General features: G+C 40.3%; 1 protein-coding gene and 1 long non-coding RNA gene across 2 annotated transcripts in view; one reads left to right on the forward strand and one right to left on the reverse strand.

Moving 5' to 3' along the window:
- Positions 1–10,323: 10,323 nt before the first annotated feature.
- BBOX1 (gamma-butyrobetaine hydroxylase 1) overlaps positions 10,324–16,752 on the forward strand; it is a 76,942-nt gene continuing 70,513 nt past the window's right edge. Inside the window, exon 1 of the mRNA XM_086338544.1 lies at positions 10,324–10,556. The gene's annotated coding sequence lies outside the window, so the exon portion shown is untranslated. The remainder of the gene's footprint in view (positions 10,557–16,752) is intronic.
- On the reverse strand, positions 12,837–15,246 carry LOC147358336 (uncharacterized). The gene is made up of 2 exons (XR_015141588.1): positions 15,142–15,246; positions 12,837–14,455 (listed from the first exon to the last, which is right to left on the reverse strand). It is a non-coding gene; the product is annotated as an uncharacterized LOC147358336 (long non-coding RNA).

Below are 16,752 nucleotides of genomic sequence, written 5' to 3' on the forward strand. Positions count from 1 at the left end.
TGTACTTAACAGGGAATTAACTTTTAAAATAAACTTTTCTTCAGTCTAAAGCTTAAAAAACACATGGGCAAAATGAAAACATTTCTGGCTCTGGTACTAATGTCACCTCTTGCAAGTTTTGTGACCTTCTGTAGTTCATGAACCTCTTCAGCCTCATTTTTTTCCATCTGAAACCCTTAATATTAGTCCTGTTTGCTACTTCCTGGATAGTACACTGAGAGACCAAATACAAAAGCCAATTAAGGCTGTGAAGGGTTAACTCTGACAGGAGAGAGCCCTCAGGGAACCACTGGTATTTATTTCACTCTTAAAGAGGCTTCTCATAGTCAAGAGTAGAATTTGTTACTGTGTTATTTGTTTTCAATGTGGGAATTAATTCTTTATGTGCAGGTTTTTAAACTTTAAGCATTAACATGTTTGTTAATTATTGTTTTGTTTCTTTTTACTCTTCTATTAGAACCCATGTTCATGCAGCATATTTTTTTAAACTACGTTCTGAGAGCTAAAACGGAATTCACAAAATTTATTCCAGCAACTGTTAACTAAAGCACAAAGTGTGAAATTAAAGTTAGTGGAGTGTATTTCTATTATGTCCTCTAAATGTTTGTTTTTTATATAAATTTATTTATTTTAATTGGAGGCTAATTACCTTACAATATTGTATTGGTTTTGTCATACATCGACATGAATCTGCCACAGGTGTACACATGTTTCCCATCCTAACCCCCCTCCCACCTCCCTCCCCATATCATTCCTCTGGCTCATCCCAGTGCACCAGCCCCAAGCATCCTGTATCATGCATCGAACCTGGACTGGCAATTCATTTCACATATAATAATATACATGTTTCAATGCCATTCTCCAAAATCATCCCACCCTCGCCCTCTCCCACAGAGTCCAAAAGACTGTTCTATACATCTGTGTCTCTTTTGCTGTCTCACATACAGGGTTATTGTTACCATCTTTCTAAATTCCATATATATGCATTAGTATACTGTATTGGTGTTTTTCTTTCTGGCTTACTTCACTCTGCATAATAGGTTCCAGTTTCATCCACCTCATTAGAACTGATTCAAATGTATTCTTTTTAATGGCTGAGTAATACTCCGTTGTGTATATGTACCACAGCTTTCTTATCCATTCATCTGCTGATGGATCTAGGTTGCTTCCATGTCCTGGCTATTATAAACAGTGCTGCGATGAACATTGGGGTACACGTGTCTCTTTCAATTCTGGTTTCCTCAGTGTATATGCCCAGCAGTGGGATTGCTGGGTCTATTTCCAGTTTTTTAAGGAATCTCCACATTGTTCTCCATAGTGGCTGTACTGGTTTGCATTTCCACCAACAGTGTAAGAGGGTTCCCTTTTCTCCACACCCTCTCCAACATTTATTGCTTGTAGACTTTTGGATCGCAGCCATTCTGACTGGCATGAAATGGTACCTCATTGTGGTTTTGATTTGCATTTCTCTGATAATGAGTGATGTTGAGCATCTTTTCATGTGTTTGTTAGCCATCTGTATGTCTTCTTTGGAGAAATGTCTATTTAGATCTTTGGCCCATTTTTTGTTTGGGTCGTTTATTTTTCTGGAATTGAGCTTCAGGAGTTGCTTGTATATTTTTGAGATTAGTTGTTTGTCAGTTGCTTCATTTGCTACTATTTTCTCCCATTCTGAAGGCTGTCTTTTCACCTTGCTTATAGTTTCCTTTGTTGTGCGGAAGCTTTTAATTTTAATTAGGTCCCATTTGTTTATTTTTGCTTTTATTTCCAATATTCTGGGAGGTGGGTCATAGAGGATCCTGCTGTGATTTATGTTGGAGAGTGTTTTGCCTATGTTCTCCTAAGCAGATTTATATTTTCTGGTCTTAAGTTTAGATCTTTAATCCATTTTGAGTTTATTTTTGTGTATGGTGTTAGAAAGTGTTCTAGTTTCATTCTTTTGCAAGTGGTTGACCAGTTTTCCCAGCACCACTTGTTAAAGAAATTGTCTTTTCTCCATTGTATATTCTTGCCTCCTTTGTCAAAGATAAGGTGTCCATAGGTGTGTGGATTTATCTCTGGGCTTTCTATTTTGTTCCATTGATCTATATTTCTGTCTTTGTGCCAGTACCATACTGTCTTGATGACTGTGGCTTTGTAGTAGAGCCTGAAGTCAGGTAGGTTGATTCCTCCAGTTCCATTCTTCTTTCTCAAGATTGCTTTGGCTATTCGAGGTTTTTTGTATTTCCATACAAATTGTGAAATTATTTGTTCTAGCTCTGTGAAAAATAACATTGGTAGCTTGATAGGGATTGCATTGAATCTATAGATTGCTTTGGGTAGTATACTCATTTCCACTATATTGATTCTTCCAATCCATGAACGTGGTATATTTCTCCATCTATTAGTGTCCTCTTTGATTTCTTTCACCAGTGTTTTATAGTTTTCTATATATAGGTCTTTAGTTTCTTTAGGTAGATATATTCCTAAGTATTTTATTCTTTTCATTGCAATGGTGAATGGAATTGTTTCTTTAATTTCTCTTTCTGTTTTCTCATTATTAGTGTATAGGAATGCAAGGGATTTCTGTGTGTTGATTTTATACCTGCAACTTTACTATATTCATTGATTAGCTCTAGTAATTTTCTGGTGGAGTCTTTAGGGTTTTCTATGTAGAAGATCATGTCATCTGCAAACAGTGAGAGATTTACTTCTTCTTTTCCAATTCGGATTCCTTTTATTTCTTTTTCTGCTCTGATTGCTGTGGCCAAAACTTCCAAAATTATGTTGAATAGTAGTGGTTAAAGTGGGCACCCTTGTCTTGTTCCTGACTTTAGGGGAAATGCTTTCAATTTTTCACCATTGAGGATAATGTTTGCTGTGGGTTTGTCATATATAGCTTTTATTATGTTGAGGTATGTTCCTTCTATTCCTGCTTTCTGGAGAGTTTTTATCATAAAAGGATGTTGAATTTTGTCAAAGGCTGTCTCTGCATCTATTGAGATAATTATATGGCTTTTATTTTTCAATTTGTTAATCTGATGTATTACATTGATTGATTTGCTGATATTGAAGAATCCTTGCATCCCTGGGATAAAGCCCACTTGGTCATGGTGTATGATCTTTTTAATGTGTTGTTGGATTCTGATTGCTAGAATTTTGTTAAGGATTTTTGCATCTATGTTCATCAGTGATATTGGCCTGTAGTTTTCTTTTTTGGTGGCATCTTTGTCAGGTTTTGGTATTAGGGTGATGGTGGCCTCATAGAATGAGTTTGGAAGTTTACCTTCCTCTGCAATTTTTTGGAAGAGTTTGAGCAGGATAGGTGTTAGCTCTTCTCTGAATTTGTGGTAGAATTCAGCTGTGAAGCCATCTGGACCTGGGCTTTTGTTTGCTGGAAGATTTCTGACTACAGTTTCAACTTCCGTGCTTGTGATGGGTCTGTTAAGATTTTCTATTCTTCCTGGTTCAGTTTTGGAAAGTTGTACTTTTCTAAGAATTTGTCCATTTCTTCCACGTTGTCCATTTTATCAGCATATAATTGTTGATAGTAGTCTCCTATGATCCTTTGTATTTCTGTGTTGTCTGTTGTGATCTCTCCATTTTCATTTCTAATTTTATTGATTTGATTTTTCTCCCTTTGTTTCTTGATGAGTCTGGCTAATGGTTTGTCAATTTTATTTATCCTTTCAAAGAACCAGCTTTTGGCTTTGTTGATTTTTGCTATGGTCTCTTTTGTTTCTTTTGCATTTATTTCTGCCCTAATTTTTAATGTTTCTTTCCTTCTACTAATCCTGGGGTTCTTCATTTCTTCCTTTTCTAGTTGCTTTAGGTGTACAGTCAGGTTATATATTTGACTTTTTTCTTGTTTCTTGAGGTATGCCTGTATTGCTATGAGCTTTCCCCTTAGCACTGCTTTTACAGTATCCCACAGGTTTGGGATTGTTGTGTTTTCATTTTCATTTATTTCTATGCATATTTTGATTTCTTTTTTGATTTCTTCTGTGATTTGTTGGTTATTCAGCAGCGTGTTGTTCAGCCTCCATATGTTGGAATTTTTAATAGTTTTTCTCCTGTAATTGAGATCTAATCTTACTGCATTGTGGTCAGAAAAGATGCTTGGGATGATTTCAATTTTTTCGAATTTACCAAGGCTAGATTTATGGCCCAGGATGTGATCTATCCTGGAGAAGGTTCTATGTGCGCTTGAGAAAAAGGTAAAATTCATTGTTTTGGGGTGAAATGTCCTATAGATATCAATTAGGTCTAACTGGTCTACTGTATCATTTAAAGTTTGTGTTTCCTTGTTAATTTTCTGTTTAGTTGATCTATCCATAGATGTGAGTGGGGTATTAAAGTCTCCCACTATTATTGTGTTATTGTTAATTTCCCGTTTCATGCTTGTTAGCGTTTGTCTTACATATTGCGGTGCTCCTATATTGAGTGCATATATATTTATAATTGTTATCTCTTCTTCTTGGATTGATCCTTTGATCATTATGTAGTGTCCTTCTTTGTTTCTTTTCGCAGCCTTTTAAAGTCTATTTTATCTGATATGAGTATTGCTACTCCTGCTTTCTTTTGGTCTCTATTTGCGTGGAATATATTTTTCCAGCCCTTCACTTTCAGTCTGTATGTGTCCCCTGTTTTGAGGTGGGTCTCTTGTAGACATATATAGGGGTCTTGTTTTTGTATCCATTCAGCCAGTCTTTGTCTTTTGGTTGGGGCATTCAACCCATTTATGTTTAAGGTAATTATTGATAAGTATAATCCCATTGCCATTTACTTTATTGTTTTGGGTTCAAGTGTATATACCTTTTTTGTATTTCCTGTCTAGAGAAGATCCTTTAGCATTTGTTGGAGAGCTGGTTTGGTGGTGCTGAATTCTCTGAGCTTTTGCTTGTCTGTAAAATTTTGATTTCTCTTTCATATTTGAATGAGATCCTTGTACAGCACAGTGATCTGGGCTGTAGGTTATTTTCTTTCATCACTTTAAGTATGTCTTGCCATTCCCTCCTGGCCTGAAGAGTTTCTATTGAAAGATCAGCTGTTATCCTTATGGGAATTCCCTTGTGTGTTGTGTGTTGTTTTTCCCTTGCTGCTGTTAATATTTGTTCTTTGTGTTTGATCTTTGTTAATTTGATTAATATGTGTCTTGGGGTGTTTCGCCTTGGGTTTATGCTGTTTGGGACTCTCTGGGTTTCTTGGACTTGGATGATTATTTCCTTCCCCATTTTAGGGAAGTTTTCAACTATTATCTCCTCAAGTATTCTCTCATGGTCTTTCTTTTTGTCTTCTTCTTCTGGGACTCTTATGATTCAAATGTTGGGGCATTTAACATTGTCCAAGAGGTCTCTGAGATTGTCCTCATTTCTTTTAATTCGTTTTTCTTTTTTCCTCTTTGTTTCATTTATTTCTATCATTCTATCTTCTACTTCAGTTACCCTATCTTCTGCCTCCATTATTCTACTGTTGGTTCCCTGCAGAGTGTTTTTTATCTCATTTTTTTTGCATTTTTTCATTATAAGTGCACTTTATTGTGCATTATAATGCACTTTATTGCATTATTCATTATATATTGACTCTTTTTTATTTCTTCTAGGTCCTTGTTAAAGCTTTCTTGCATCTTCTCGATCTTCTTGTCTCCAGGCTATTTATCTGTGATTCCATTTTGATTTCAAGATTTTGGATCATTTTCACTATCATTGTTTGGAATTCTTTATCAGGTAGATTCCCTATCTCTTACTCCCTTGTTTGGTTTGGTAGGCATTTATCCTGTTCCTTTACCTGCTGGGTATTCCTCTGTCTCTTCATCTTGTTTATATTGCTGTGTTTGGGGTGGCCTTTCTGTATTCTGGCAGTTTCTGGAGTTCTCTTTATTGTGGAGTTTCCTCACTATGAGTGGGTTTGGACGGGTGGCTTGTCAAGGTTTCCTGGTTAGGGAAGCTTGTGTCAGTGTTCTGGTGGATGGAGCTGGATTTCTTGTCTCTGGAGTTCAATAAAGTGTCCAGTAATGAGTTATGAGATGTCAATGGGTTTGGAGTGACTTTGGGCAGCCTGTATATTGAAGCTCAGGGCTATGTTCCTGTGTTGCTGGAGAATTTGTGTGATATGTCTTGCTCTGGAATTTGTTGGCCCTTGAGTGGTGCTTGGTTTCAGTGTAGGTATAGAGGTGTTTGATGAGCTGTTGATTAATGTTCCCTGGAGTCAGGAGTTCTCTGATGTTTTCAGGATTTGGACTTAAGCCTCCTGCCTTTGGTTTTCAGAATTATTCTTACAGTAGCCTCAAGACTTCTCCATCTGTCACTTCCAAGGTGGTTCCCTCTGTTTTGGTTTCTTCTGTTTGCTGGTCTCTTCAGTGTCTAATTTCCACCCTGACACAAGGGGACGATGGTGGACACTTTTTTAGGCTCACTTGTTCAGTCCCACTCCAGTACTCTTGCCTGGAAAATCCCATGGATGGAGGAGTCTGGTAGGCTGCAGTCCATGGGGTCACTAAGAGTCAGACACGACTGAGTGACTTCACTTTCACTTTTCACTTTCATGCATTGGGGAAGGAAATGGCACCCCACTCCAGTGTTCTTGCCTGGAGAATCCCAGGGATGGGGTAGCCTAGCGGGCTGCTGTCTATGGGGTCGCAGAGAGTCGGACACTACTGAAGAGACTTAGCAGCAGCAGCAGTTCAGTTGTGCTGTGGGGAGGGGGGAACACTGCAAACAAATAACACTGGCATGTGCTTGCAGTGTCTCGGCCACACTGGGTTTGCCCCCACTCACAGCGTGTGTGCTTTCCCTGTCTACACTGCTTAGGCTCTAGGTTGCTCTGCCAGGAACTGTCTGAGGCTGGCCCTGGGTTGTATGCACTTCCCAGGTCTAAGCCACTCAGGTTCAGGTACTCGGGTACTCCACAAAGGCACAGATTTGGTTGGGCCTGCATTTTGTGCCCTTCCAAAGTCTGAGCAGCTCAGATGACCAGGTGTTTGGTGAGTGCAGTCGCTGCAACTTATTGCCTCCCCCATCCCTGCTGCTCGGTTTTCTGGGTGTATGACCAGGGCACCTTCTCAGGTGGATGTTGACCATCCAGAATCCCAAGAAGTCTTGGTTAGCAACGAAGCCTGCTTGCAGTTTGGTAGATGATGCCTCTCTGGGGCTGTGATTGCCTCCTTCCAGCTCTGGTGGCTTTTGCCTGCCTGTCTCCAGTGGGGGATGGGTTGGTCCACAGCCAGCTAGCTCTAGTCAGTCCTTTCTTCTGTGAGCCAGCCTGGTGCTGTCTTAGGTTAGGGCTTTTCGCATAGCTCTAGTCAGTCCTTTGTTCTGTGAGAGGGCCTGGGGGTGTCTTTAGTTCAGTTCAGTCCAGTTGCTCAGTCGTGTCGGACTCCCTGTGACCCCATGAGTCACAGCACACCAGGCCTCCCTGTCCATCACCAACTCCCAGAGTTCACTCAAACTCATGTCCATCGAGTCGGTGATGCCATTTAGCCATCTCATCCTCTGTCGTCCCCTTCTCCTCCTGCCCCCAATCCCTCCCAGCCTCAGGGTCTTTTCCAATGAATCAACTCTTCACATGAGGTGGCCAAAGGATTGGAGTTTCCGCTTCAGCATCAGTCCTTCCAAAGAACACCCAGCACTGATCTCCTTTAGAATGGACTGGTTGGATCTCCTTGCAGTCCAAGGGACTCTCAAGAGTCTTCTCCAACACCACAGTTCAAAAGCATCAATTCTTTGACACTCAGCTTTCTTCACAGTCCAACTCTCACATCCATACATGACCACTGGAAAAACCAGAGCCTTGACTAGATGGACCTTTGTTGGCAAAGTAATATCTCTGCTTTTCAATATACTGTCTAGGTTGGTCATAACCTTCCTTTCAATGAGTAAGCGTCTTTTAATTTCATGGCTGCAGTCACCATCTGCAGTGATTTTGGAGCCCAAAAATATAGTCAGCCATTGTTTCCACATCTGTTTCCCATGAAGTGATGGGACCAGATGCCATGATCTTTGTTTTCTGAATGTTGAGCTTTAAGCCAACCTTCTCACTGTCCACTTTCACTTTCATCAAGAGGCTTTTTAGTTCCTCTTCACTTTCTGCCATAAGGGTGGTGTCATCTGCATATCTGAGGTTATTGATATTTCTCCCAGAAATCTTGATTCCAGCTTGTGCTTCTTCCAGCCCAGCATTTTTCATGATGTACTCTGCATAGAAGTTAAATAAGCAGGGTGACAATATACAGCCTTGATGTACTCCTTTTCCTATTTGGAACCAGTCTGTTGTTCCATGTCAAACTGTTGCTTCCTGACCTGCATATAGGTTTCTCAAGAGGCAGGTCAGGTGGTTTGGTATTCCCATCTCTTTCAGAATTTTTCACAGTTTATTGTGGTCTACACAGTCAAAGGCTTTGGCATAGTCAACAAAGCAGAAAGAGATGTTTTTCTGGAACTCTCTTTCTTTTTTGTAGCTCTAGTCAGTCCTTTGTTCTGTGAGCAGGCCTGGCCGTGTGGTAGGTTAGGGCTTTTCGGGGGTAGCTATCCCACAGTCTTGTTTGCTATCTCAAGTTAGTTCCTTCAGATTACCCTCAAGGCATTCAGGCCCGGTTCTTAGTCTAAGCAATGCTGCTTGTGCCTCCCTGCCCAGCCCCTGCTTGTTAGTGGAAGATGCAGACGTCTGTGCTGCTTCTCTGCTGCGGAGTTACTGATGGGCACGTAATCTGTGGGTTTTAATTATTTATTTATTTTTCCTCCCAGTTATGTTGCCGTCTGAGGTTCCAAGGCTCACCACAGACTCGCCAGTGAGAGTGTTTCCTGGTGTTTGGAAACTTCTCTCTTTTTGAAGACTCCCTTCCCGGGATGGATCTCCGTCCCTACCTCTTTTGTCTCTCTTTTTATCTTTTATATTTTTTCCTACCTCCTTTTGAAGATAATGGGCTGCTTTTCTGGGTGCCTGATGTCCTCTGCCAGCATTCAGAAGTTGTTTTGTGGAATTTACTCAGCGTTCAAATGTTGTTTTGATGAATCTGTGTGGGAGAAAGTGGTCTCCCCGTCTTATTCCTCCACCACCTTAGGACCACCCCCTAAACGTTTAAAGTATAATTAACTAATTGCTTCTGGCATGCCTATTACCTCAGTCACTGTGGGTTTAAAGTGCTGGCAACATTGCTGAGTGCCCCCCACATCCACACACCCTCCTCCCATACATGGGAAACAAAACCTGCATTATTTTCACTGGATGCTGGATGTCAGTCATTCGATCTGGAGACCTGGGAGAGCAAAAGAAGGGACCACAAATGACATGGTTTAGACTTTACTGTGAAAGAGTCCACAGAGCATCATTAATGGAAGGGACACTGCAGCTCTGGAAGGAAGGGTTGTCCTCAGCAGGAAACCAAAGAGGAGACCAAAGAGAGTGGATCTGCATTCTCTCTCCCTCTCTGTGTCTCTAGTTAGCTCTTTATTTCCTGCCTCTCTGAGTATCTCAGGTGTGGATGTCCTTCGGGCAAGAATCAACAAGTTGTGGGCTGAGGCTGTTTGGGTGTCTTCCTGGGAAGAGTGGTGTTTGCTGGGAGGAGGGCAGAGGGCATGTGTCTCTTTCCTGGACTTTACTTGCCACCTGCAGACTTGCTTTTAATAGAATCTGGGCCCCTGTTAAGAACTAGAACTTGAGACTTGCCCACTAGCCCTCCCTTTGCACTGTTCAGACCCATCTGAATGCCCGGCAGCCAGGCTCTGGGTCCCTGGCAGGCTGTCCACCCTGGGCTTTCCCTTTTGTTGCCCTAAGGGCTGTGTGTTGAGAGTCAAGTCACTGGGCAACCAGGTGCCTTCAGAAAAGCCCCACACTCTCTGGCCACTGCAGTTCACTTCAGCCAAAGCTGCAGAGAAAGGAGGGCATCAGGCTCAGGGAGACCCATCCCAATCTTCCTACCAGTCCCCGAAAACTAGTCAGGCTCCCTCCAAACAGACTCATAAGGAAGATTCTATGAACACAGAGATACCATCTCCTCTCTGCTCAGGTGAGGAGCTGGTAGCCCCTCCCTATTGAACATACATCTCAATAATTTTTTCTCCAAGTGAGTGTTGCAACAATAAAGCTGTTGCATGAACAGGTGGGACAAGAGTAAAGGAGCTCCTGCACTTGCTGCTGCCAGCTCAGGAGCAAGAGATAAAACAGGTGAGAACCTGAGAACTGCCCTCCATGTATTAGAAAGATTCTAACAAAGGCAATGTAAGTTGCACTGAGTCCTGGGGTTTTGTGGCTTCAGGAACTAGTAGGAGTTAAAGGATTTTCTCTTTCTAACTGCTTCTCCTCTAGGCCATAAAACCTCTTTACTTTTTTTTTTTTTCCACCTCCAAGCTCCCCTCAGGAGTTGTTACACTTTCAGATTGGGACATCCATCCTTCCTCATTTGCAAGCCTCAGCTGTGTCTGGGGGCAGGGCAGCAGTGGAGCTGCCAGGAGCAGAAAGAAAGGCTTACAAGTCAGAGCACTACAGGGACACTGGAGGCAGATCCAACTGGGTGGTGACAGGCACCGAAGGTTCCTTGTGCAAAGGACATTGAATAGTAAAGCCTACATTTTCCTGCCTTGGTAAGTTTTGCATGGTTTGGGGCCTAACGCACATCTGAGAACAGGTATAGTTGAGTTCAACTTTTTCTTATTTGGAAGAGCTTGTGGATCCAGGTCTATGGATTAGGGGTCGGGGGAGGGGGCATCCAATTGGAAATACAGTCACATGAGTCTCACAGCCATGTGGGCTGAGATGAGGATGGTCCATCAGGCATTTGCAATAGGCTTGATTTTGGAATGCAGTGGATTTGATTGCTTCTTGGCAGCTTCCCTTCCCAATTATGTTTGGCTTAGTCTAATAGTCAAATTACTTTGCAGTCCCTAAGCAGATCCAGAAAGCATTCAGAGGGGACAGAGGGGATACTGTCTAAAAAGTAGACTGGGTGATGGGGGGAGGGAGGGTTCTGGCTGGAATCTGAAAATGTTCACTGACCAATCCACAGTCCAGCCCAAAGGAAATGACTGTATATTATATGATGGCCCTTTGTTAAGCTCCCAAACTGAATGTAACATGGTTTTCTAGAATACTGGTCAATTAAGGCTATTGTATCCCTCTTCAATTATTTTGCTTCCTGAATATAGCTCAAGGGGAAGTATGACGGAAATTTTGAAATGCTTTTCTTTGAAAACAAAGGATTTCTCATAATGAATACATATTCTGATTCAAAGATTTAGAGACCTTCTTAAAATCTAGACCCAGTACTGTATAGACCAGTACTCTGCTTTACCTTGGCAAACAAATGCATTGATAATTTGTTTCAATCTGAATGTAATGATGTCACCAGACTGAAGCTAAATTTTTCCTTTTTATAGTTTAGGAAGGAAGTATTTGCATAAAATGTAGTACTTTAAACAAGTGAGCAGGCAGAAGGGTAAACCTACTCAAGAGAATGGACCGGTTTTACTAAGGGTTTCATAGAATTCATTATTCCCCTGAAAGTACACTCATGAATTATTAAGTAGCTCAGCCACTTATTAAATCAAGTTAGCAAAAAAAGCAACAACTTCTAAAAGTTCAAACGACTTAGGTAGCAAAAGTAATGAGTAGAGTATGTATATACTCAAACTATATTAAGGTTCACGTACTACCAATGTGGTCTGGTCAACCTCTACCTCACCAAGTGGAAATGAATTGAGTTTTATGACTTAAAGGTTGATATATAAAAGAATAATAATATTTTAAGCCTTTATGGTGTAATGTCTGGAAAACTTCCTGTCCTCTCCTTTCAATGATGAAATGTCGGATGGTGAGGTAAACCAACAACCAACAATCTTGAGAGTTAGCTGCTATTTTAAAAGTATGTTTTTGCTAAATTGAAGTTATTGCCTGGAAAATTATTTGACCATAGATTCTCCATGAGGTAGTCAAGTGTAGTGGCCATGAGTTCCGTTTCCTCTGCCTTCAAGTCAGTTTCTTTACCTCTTAAATCTCCAATCATCTGTAAAAGGGAATGATGGCAGGGATCTCACAATGTTTTCCAGAGGATTACATAAGGTTTATTCAATTGAAAGCATCAGTAGAGCAGCTACCACATAAAAAGTGCTGAATACATGGTTAGTACATACATCTCATACACTTACCCATGCAATTTGCCTGTTTCTTGCATTTTGATTTTTTTTTTTTATCCTAAAACCTAAAAACAGAAGGTCAAACACAGAAAATCCTGTGCTATCACAGCAGGCCTGATGACTTACCTGAGGAAGAGGAAAAAGACATTAACAGATTCTGACATTTGATAACATGAGTCTTCTCTATCTAGTCTTCCGTTATACAAAAACAGTTGAAAAATGACAGTTTTTATTTTGAAGGGTGAGTAATCTGGTGGATGAATCAGCCTTCTCTGGTGTGTATTATTAACCTCCATCAATTTTAATTTTATATATAGTAACTATGCAGTATATTTGTCAATTTCTTGAGAATCCTATCTAAAACCTATTATTCAAATTAGTTGCAATTAGCATTTGAGGAATTTTTGCACTCCCTTGGATTAGAACTAGAAGGTGTTCACTTTTATATGAGTACAGTAGCTTGGCCAATCCAGGTTTGGGGCAACCCCCACCAGTGTGTGCTGGGACAGATTACTCCCAGCATTTCTGAGCTTCCATTTTCCTTGCTATCAGATGAAGCCACTCAACCCAATGATAGCATAGATTTTTCTTTCAGACTCCAGTTCTAAGTTTATTTTATTCCCAAGACCAACACATACAATAACTTTCAGAGCTATTTTCTTGATTTTCCAAGCCAGCTGGGAAATTTTGAGTTTGTAAAACTTTAAAGAAGGCAAAAACCACACCCATGACTGAAGTAAGATAATCTCTAAAACAATTTATTGAGCAAAACAGGAGTCCCAAACAAAGGTCCATAACTCTGAAGGGGGAAAATATGGTGAGTTATCAAGGAAAATGACAACACATACACACACATCAGTAATGGGGTAAAATGCAAAGAAATCTATCCCATTAGATAGTAAGCCCCCCTGACATCAATCCAAAGTCTGTTTCTCAGGACGTTAATATGACTTCCTCCCACCAAACTCAAGTGATATTTCATGAATTAAATTATAATTGGGAATAATAAGAAGCAAAATAGGTATAAAATAAATATTTTCATTTTATAGGACCATTTTAATACAGCAAAAATGTCTCACTGAGAAATATATATATATATATATATATTTAGAGAGAGAGAAAGGAGAGCTTGCCATGACACTCAGCTCTAAAGTCCCTAGGAGGAGAGCATGAGTTCTTAGTCGTTCAGTCGTGTCTGACTCTTTGCAGCCTCAGGGACAGTAGTAGCCTGCCTGTCTCCTCTGTCCATGGAACTTTCCAGGCAAGAATACTAGAATGGGTTGCCATTTCTTTCTCTAGATTATCCTCCTGACCCAGGGTTCCAACCTGGGTCTCCCTCATTGTGGGCAGATTCTTTACCATTTGAGCCTCCAGAGAAGCCCATATATATATATATATATATATATATATATATATATATATATAGCTATGAGCATCAAATGTTTTGGTTTTTCTTTTTTCTTCAGAGAAACACAACAACTTATCAAATAACTAAATGGTCATTATGTTTCAACACAGCTCGGGTTTTTTTTTTAATATTTATTTATTTATTGAAGGATAATTGCTTTATAGAATTGTGTTGGTTTCTGCCAAACATTAACATGAACCAGCCATAAGAACACAGCTCAGTTTTAACAAGTCAAATTGAAAAATAGACTTTAACAAGCCACACACACGTACAAGCCTATACATTACAGGAGAAAATTTGTTTTCAAGTACAATGTCCATTGATTTTTTTTTTTTTCCGTTTTCCATTTCATCCCATTTATCCCAATAAAGCTTTAAATAAATCAAGAAAAGTTAAAGAGGGAAACTCTGTTCCCATCCCTTCCCTCCTTTTGTTTGGATTACCATTCACATTTGTCATGAAGTTCGGAAGGGGATTGTGAAGCATAGAAATAACCTGTCAAGTTCCTTCACAGATACCCAAACAATTTAACTTTAGCAACACCCAGGTCTTTCCAGTTCTGCCACTCTCTCGCAGCTGCCTCAGGCAGCCTCCATCAGCCACCCTCCTGATATGACCTCCTCTCTCAGGATAACCTTCCCAGAACATCCATTTGACCAAGAGGAGTGGGGTGGGGAAGAGTCTGTGTACACGTGTGTGTTCAGTTGCTCAGTTGTGTCCAACTCTTTGCAATACACTGGACTGTAGGCCGCCGGGCTCCTCTGTTCCTGGAGTTTTACAGGCAAGAATATTGGAGTGGGTTGTCATTTCCTCCTCCAGGAGATCTTTCCAACCCAGGGGTCGAACCTGAGTCTCTTGGCAGATTCTTTACCACTAGTGCCACCTGTCAAACCCTGTGCCCCTAATACTTGGAAATGCACTTTCCCTCTCCAGTTCAAACTTGCTAGGTAGGAAAAGGAAAAAAAAAAAAAAAAAGATAAAGATAAAAAGAGGGAGAGAAAGAAAAAACGTCAGGTTAGAATGGAACAAGTGTTTGTTGGTATAGCCATATCTGTAGGTGTGATCACTTCAACAGTTAGTGGGACTTGGTACAGAGCCATGTGTGAGTACAGAGCAGTGTTTATTATAGGAGAAGATGCACCCTTCAAACAATGTATCTATTAAGAATTAATGTGTGAAATTTCAAGTTTTATGAAAATCATTTCAAACAAAACATTTTCAAGCTCATTGGTGGTGGTGTAGTTGCTCAGTCGTGTCCAACTCTTTGCAATCCCATGGATTACAGCCTGCCAGGCTCCTCTGTCCATGAGATTCTCCAGGCAAAAATACTGGAGTAGGTTGCCATTTCCTCCCCCAGGGGATCTTCCCAACTCAGGAATCAAACCCAGGTCTCCTGCATTGCAGGCAGATTCTTTACCAAATGAACTACAGGGAAGCCCTTCAAGCTTATTAATCAGCACTTTCTTGACAATGAGTTAAGTTTCAAATATATACCAATACACATGAGAGTTTGATGATTAAAAATTAATAAGAAGGATTTTTCCCCTTAATTGTCTTACTTCTTAGGAGATCTTAAGATGGCATCACCTGTATTCTGGTATTTCCCAGCCTCTTTCTCCTGCTGCTTACCTGGGCAATTGCTGTAGATATTTCACTGGACAGTGATGATTCCAGTTAATCTGGGAAAATATAACCAGATCCTTAAATCATACTGGAAATGTAAGGAGAAAAAGAGTAAATGTAGTCAATTTTTCTCTAGCTCAGAGGTTGGCATATAGATATATGTGTGTGTGTATATATATACACACACATATAAAGGGAAGATAGTATGTTTTCAGCTTTATATACTTTCCCTGTTGCATGTTCTTGTTTTACTTTTTCATACCTTTTGAGAATATAAAAACCATTCTTTCCTCACGGACTGTGTAAAAACATCTGACCCACAGGCAGCTGCCTGTCCTTGATCAAGTTATGTACGTTATGTTGTTACCACAGTAGGTACAATCTTACTTAAATACAGAAAAGAGTCTTGTTTTTCCTCCTCATGTGTCAAGCTAAAATTTTCATTCCAATATTAAATGTCTTCTATGTGCCTGCTGCACTGGAGGATACAAAGATCACTTGGAAGTTCCAGACTTGAAAATAAAGGAGATAATTATGAAAGTAAAAAAAATAATAAGGAAGCCTGGGCATAAGTGACATTGATAGTTGTCTGAGAGGCCCCAGGATGGCCTATTTAAAGAAGATATCTATATGAGCAAGTCTCAAAGGATGTGAGCAACGCTGCTGAATGCATGTTGATTCCATCTTATTTTCCATCTTCCCTAATTAAACATTGATTTCCACAGAGCAAGCATGTGACTAGTAAACAGTTATATTTCCCATCTTCTCTTACAGCTAAAGTTAGATTGTGATATAATTCTGGCCAGCAAAATATATCTGGAAGTTGCTAGATGGGGAAGAGTTGAAAATAAGGTAGACTTAAGTGCCACGTGATGTTTTTCCTTTTTCCTCCCTGGAATGTAGATGTGGTATTGGTGATGGAGCAGTCATGTTGCAAACGTGAGGCAACAAGCAGAAGGATAAAGTCTCTGAGTAGCCTGGGCTCCCCATGATTCTGTGAAATCACATTACCAGTAATGGACAGTCATGTTGGGACTTCTTTTTATTCAAGAAAAACAAACTCTTTACTTATTTAAGCTTCTATTTGCCAGATCACCAAGATACAGATAGCCTGGCTCACGAAAAGAAAAGTTTGTGGAAAGTCATCTGTTGAGGTCCTTTAATGGACCAGAACCTGGTGGTCCGGAGTCAAAGATAAGACAGTAAACGAGAGAGAGAAAGAGGCTGATATTCCTTGGTTTACACAGAAAACCAATAAAGCCCTTTGACACAGGGCTTGTGTCGCTCACGAAGGCACCTGGCGCCCTTTTGAGGGGGGTGAAGTCACAGTGCGCCTTCTTGAGAGGGTCTTAGCAGTCTGGGCAGGAGAATGAGCACGATGGGTCTCTGTGCTGCAAAGAATTAGCCTGAGAGAGAGAGAGACAGAGAGAGAGAGAGAGAGAGCAAGACCAAAAAGCTCTGATGGAGCAAAGGTGTTTTAATCAACATGGTGTGGGCATATATACTGTCTTACAAGGTAGTTATTCTCAGCAAAGATAAAGATTAAAATTCCAGACTTACAAAACATAGGTGATCCATATTTTAAAGAGAGAGAGTTGTAAACAATCACTTTTACCG

Source organism: Bos grunniens, chromosome 15, assembly GCF_055505025.1.
Source record: "Bos grunniens cultivar Pamir isolate PY7600 chromosome 15, Bosgru_T2T1.0, whole genome shotgun sequence".
In the NCBI taxonomy this organism is placed as follows: domain Eukaryota; kingdom Metazoa; phylum Chordata; class Mammalia; order Artiodactyla; family Bovidae; genus Bos; species Bos grunniens.